Here is a 5,956-nt window from a genome sequence, read left to right on the forward strand (position 1 = left end):
CTAGGCATACTGTGTGTAATGATCTGTGATGACCAATACATTGCATATTCCTCTGGTATCAGGCTCAATGCAAAGGAAGTCCATGCAAACTAAGTCCATTGGGCCAGAACTTTTCAAATGGCCCATGCGTAAGTAAAGGGTAAATGAGAGGGCACCCTTGCGGTAAGTTCTCTGGTAGATACACCACCTGAGGGGGTCTGTCAGGGCATAGTTCTTGTTCTACGGCCAGTAGTAGGGTGTTCTCTTGCTGGTCAGGGTGGTAGTCCTTACTGATGAGTCGGGCTCCCCCTAGAACAGCTAATGTCTTTACTGCAATGCAGACAGCGAACATGGATACTTGGGCAGGAACCCTTCCTACAGCGACCACGTGTTGTGGTGTGTGTGTAGACATGATGACTTGGTGTAACTCTCATGCTACCCACAAACAAGGCAAGACCCCGGTACTGAGGTGGGAAGGTACAAAGCCACGCACCCACAGCAGCAGAAGCGTGCCTGGAAGGCGGATTGTCTAGCGTTGCCGGGTCTGGGTTGGAGAGAGAGGGTTAATCGGTATACTTGCAGGTCCTGGGATTGGAGAGAGTAGAATCGTAGAAGTCCGATAGCCGTGGTCTGGGATTATAGATTGTAGAATAGTCCAGGTCCGTTAGCCGTGATCAGGGATTGGAGAAGTCGCCGTAGTCGAGGGTAAGCGAGGTCAATATCCAGAGAGGTTCACTTACAAGCCGGGTTGGTACACAAGAGGTTAGTCTGAAAGGCAAGACTGGAACAAGGCAAGGCACAACTGTAGGAAGCAGAGAGGCTACACCGAATTATGCTGAGCACTGACTGAGAGCAGGAACAGGGTATATGTAGCCAGACAGACAGGGGTTGGAGCAGGGGCGCAGCCCCAGCGGAAGCTGGGATAGGCTGCAGGAGACAAGAGGCACAAATGATGCTTGACACACAGCTGGGGATCGTTGCACGTCATCACGTGCGTGTGCCTTACGCGAGAGCAGCGCACCGCATCTGGGGGCGGAGCCACGCTCTGTGGCAGGGGCTGAAGAGCTGCGGGTGCGCACGCTCTGTAATCAGAGAGGGGTTGTGCGCATGAGCGGAAAGTGTAGCAGCGGCAGCAACAGCACTAGGTAAGGAAGGAACACGTTGCAAAGGACATGTTCCCCGACTCATTACAGTAACCCCCCCTTTAGGATCGGCCTCAGGACGATCTCCATAAGGTTTGTATGGAAACCTGGCATGGAACCGCCGTAATAAACCAGGAGCAGGAATCTGACGAAGTGGTACCAAGGAGCGTTCTTCGGGTCCAAAACCCTTCCAATGCACGAGGAAATGGACACCTACCCTGGAGTATCTGGAGTCGATTATAGATCGCATCTCGAATTCTTCTTGACCGTGAACAATGACCGGAAGTGGTCTAGGAGAAGTATCAGGAAACTGAGAGTTCAGGATGACCGGCTTCAACAAGGACACATGAAAAACCGACGGAATTCGCATAGACCGAGGCAGCTGAAGGCGATACGCCACAGGGTTGACCCTTTCGAGGATGGTGAAAGGACCCAGGAATCTTGGAGCCAGCTTCAGAGTGGGTGTCTTCAGTCTGATGTTTTTAGAAGACAGTCATACCTTGTCTCCTGGCCTACATTTGGGCGCCTCTTGGCGATGACGGCCCCCTTGTCTCTTCTGTCTGAGGACAGCCTCTTGAAGAGTCTTTTGAATTTTCTTCTAAGAGTTCTGGAGAGAATTTACCCTGGAATCCGCTGCCGGTACTCCGGAAGAATTAGAGGACATAGGGCCTCATGCAGTAAGCGTTGATAAGGGAATTATCACCATTTTATAGCCAAAATTGGGTTTGAGATTCAGTAAGCGCCGATAAGTGCTTGATTTCGCCAGGTTTCGGAGCCGATTATTTTGTTATGGCCAGTCGGCTGCCGATAAGCCTGTTTTCGCCACTGATCGCCACTTTTTTAAATCGGCTGGATTCAACAAAAAAAATCAGCTTATCGGGGCTGATCGGCACTACGAAATTGAGATGTTATGGCCAATTTCTCCCGCCAACTAAAGTTGGCAGTTTGGACGGGAGAACGATCGCTAAGGCTGCCGGAACGGCACTTAGAAAAAAAAAATCTTCTGTACATCAATGGAGTCAATGGAGCGGGGACGTATAACAGTATAGTACTGTTTACGTTTCATTGCTCACAATACAAACGTCATTTGCATTACAGTGTGGGGGGCATTCCCTGCATTGTGTCACGGCTGACGTGTATTATTTGCATAACATTATACTTTTACATGTTTTCAGCATTTGCGGGTCACATTACTCATCATGTGATGATGTGGCAAGGGAAAATACTATACTCAACTCTTAAAGGAGAACCTCACATCATAGCACACATTTTACTGAATTGATCGACAATTGTTTACATGATGTTACACATGTCACACATGTCACACATACACCGTATATTCATGTTCCTTTACATTACACAATGCTTGTAATGTGTCACGCATCTTTAAACGTTCATGTACATCTAAATTCTCATGTTTACATCTACGTTTGGTCCTCCCTATTTTCATGACGTCACTTATTGGACGCGCAATCACATTGCATGTTTACATTATAACCGTTGCATTACAAGCACTTCAACCTAACTTATACGCACATGTACAGTAATTCATCATTGGGACACCTTGTAAACTCATTCTATACCAACTATCCTCATTACAGAAATGCATGCATATGCACACGACTATTCATTGTTGGCAACATGTCACAATAACATGGCTAATTACACATGTTACACAAAACTTTTCCCACATCAATCTCAGCCTTTTTGTCTCATTACATGACTGACTCATGCGTTCACAAGTTTTACATGCATTGCACATGCAACTATTTATTTGCAAGCAATGTTTCTACAAAGCATCACGTCACATCATTGGCAAATATCATCATTCCCTGCAGAATACACACAACAACTGCACACAGCTTGCCACACAAGTACTTTATTATGTTAATGTAAAACCTTGCATTTTACTATGTCACCTGACATCATCACATACCTATTTAAAGGACGCCCATTACCTGCTCATTCACAGCTACTCATTTCAAAATGTTGAGATTGTTTAGGAGACGGAGGAACATTCTTTTCTATGACATGCTTGATGATGAAGACAATCATATAGGGCAAGGGAGGGACACACCGAGGGACAGTGACAGGGACAGTGACGCGGATACGACAGGGACAGGGAGAGGGACAGGCCGAGGGACAGGGAGAGGGACAGGAGATCAGAGGAGAAGACAGAGGAGACAAGTTGTGCCTCGTCCGCGTCTGTACAGGGAGAGAACCCTGTTAGATGGGATGAGTGAGGAGGAGATTGTAAGTCGCTATCGTTTGAGTTCAGCAGCAATCTTAGCTCTTTATCAGGAGTAAGGGGAGATTTAGATTTTTTCACAGCCAGAGGTCGTGCAGTCCCTGGGCTTGTTAAAATGCTGTGCTCATTACATTATCTTGCTTCCGCGTCATACCAGACAACTGTGGGCATAGTGGGCGGGGTCTCGCAATCTACATTCTCGCGGGCCTTGACCCAGTTTCTCTATGCACTCAATAGACGCGCTAGGAATTATATTCATTTTCCTACAGAGGCGACAGAGTGGCTGGAAGTCAGGACTGGCTTTTATAATATAGCAGGGATACCATGTGTGCTGGGTGCAATCGATTGCACACATGTTGCTTTGATTGCACCTAGTCAGAGTGAGCATGTGTACCGCAATCGGAAGCACTACCATTCACTCAATGTACAGGTGGTATGTGATGCGACGATGAGGATAATGCATGTGGTACCCAAATTCCCTGGTTCCAGTCACGATTCCTCTATCCTGAGGAACTCTTCAGTCTTCCATGCGTTCGAAGAGGGACATTTTGAACATGGTTGGCTGCTGGGTGAGTACACATTTACATGTTCTAACACAAAACACTTTTTTATTTATGAATGTTGGCATTGTAGAATTTGATCACTAATGTCAGCTTATGTGTGCTCCATTCATTATAGGTGACTCAGGATACGGAATTAGGCCGTGGCTCTTGACTCCGGTGCTAAACCCTCAAACTGAAGCAGAGGACAGGTACAATGCAGCCCATATATCTACAAGATCTGTTATAGAGAGGACATTTGGCCTACTCAAGACCAGATTTAGGTGTCTGGACAGAACTGGTGGGGCTCTTCTATACAAGCCTCAAAAAGTGTCTGATATTATCCTTGCCTGTTGCATTTTGCACAATGTTGCACTCAGGCACAATGTACAAGCAGACCTAGCTGAGCCTTTGGTAGACGAGCATCCCACCCATGTAGCTGCTGAAAATGAACAAACAGCCAGTGGTGGCCAGACACGCCAGAATCTCATCAATTCATTTTTTTCTTGTAAGTAAAAACATATATGTTCCAAGTTCTACTTTTATACTTACATTATGTTATCTTAACAATAATGTTTTTTTATACACTGGCGACACACTTTATTCGAGCTCGGCTAGTCCCACGAATTCGGGTATACCCGGGTGTATTGAGGTTTGTGACTGTTTTCTGCCCGAGTGCATTGAGGTATTTTCCATGCAGGGATTGAAGCATTTTATTCCCGCTGGCTGCAATACTGCACAGTATATATATATATACTGCATTACAATTCATGAATTTATGCCATCTGGTAGACATGCGAAGCATTGCAGCCTATTAAATCCTAATCATTATCATTTAACAGATCAGCCGCCCGTCAGCCAGGCATGAACCCAGGCTGGGAAGGCAAACACAACGGGGCTTGTCAGAGGTGAGGAGCGGCGCATTCCAGGTATCTGCCAGGTACATACTGGGTATTTGCTCGAATAAAGTGTGTCGGTGCAGTATAACCTTCTGTTAGGACACAGATGAATATGGGTTGCACACCTTTCTTTTCTCTGCTGTGTGCACAAAGGGATGTGGCACCGGTATGTTATTGTTGCACAGGTTATATAATCCCTCTTCAATTGTACTTTAGTTGTGTGTATGTGAATACAACTGGGGTAACAAAGCACTAATATTTTAGCATTGTGTTGTTCCTTATGCTAACACAATACACATATTATGCCCATACTCATTCATGCTTCTAGTATGCTTACATACAATGTTATTGGTGCAGTGTAACATGTACATCCATATGATGTGTACACCAGGCTGATTTACATTTTGAATGTGATTAAATATACATGGTGTTGCACATTTAACACCAAATACACACTTTGCTGTGTTGTTTACGGTACTGAAGATGGCATGTCAATGTTTGCAATTTATATATTGTTCCTTTGCATTATAGGTATATCTCCAGTATGACTGATCATGGTATGTATATTTGCTGACATCTCTCATAAGATGTGCCTACCTCAATCTTCCTATAATTATTTGAAGTAAAAACACAACATATTGTTTTAAAGAAAAATGTAACATACATGTACTTTCTGTATCATGTATATGCATTTAGCTACTCTTGAGCTTTCATGTGCATTGTATTAGAAAATGATTACTCACATTTTATCACATTTTATGTATGTTTCCTTATAAATTCCATTCATGTAATATAGAGGTGTTTGGAGAAAAGGGGATAACTGTACTTATTTGTTTACTTACGGGAGCTCATTCATCACGGATGAAATTGACTGATCATAACACTCCATGCATGAATGCCTGTAATCACAACAATGCGTACTACATCTTATATTTAGCAATGTAGGTGTTTTTTAATGCTAGGAATTAATAGTCAACATGAATTTAAATTTGTGACATGTGTATGTATAAGTCACACGTGTGTGGATGTGTCCTACATGTACCAAGTGTAAAACTGTGAACAGAAAACACTATTTTGTTGCAAATGTTACTGTCATTTAGCATTTCTAATTTACCTATATGACAATGTTGGTAATATTTTTGCAATATA

At 44.1% G+C, this 5,956-nt stretch overlaps 1 long non-coding RNA gene across 1 annotated transcript; it reads left to right on the plus strand.

The window, feature by feature from the left end:
* The first annotated feature begins 3,249 nt into the window (after positions 1-3,249).
* LOC142498532 (uncharacterized) lies at positions 3,250-4,975 on the plus strand. The gene is made up of 3 exons (XR_012802457.1): positions 3,250-3,374; positions 4,289-4,416; positions 4,907-4,975. It is a non-coding gene; the product is annotated as an uncharacterized LOC142498532 (long non-coding RNA).
* Positions 4,976-5,956: the final 981 nt, after the last annotated feature.

The sequence above is a fragment of the Ascaphus truei genome, chromosome 7 (genome assembly GCF_040206685.1).
Source record: "Ascaphus truei isolate aAscTru1 chromosome 7, aAscTru1.hap1, whole genome shotgun sequence".
NCBI lineage: Eukaryota > Metazoa > Chordata > Amphibia > Anura > Ascaphidae > Ascaphus > Ascaphus truei.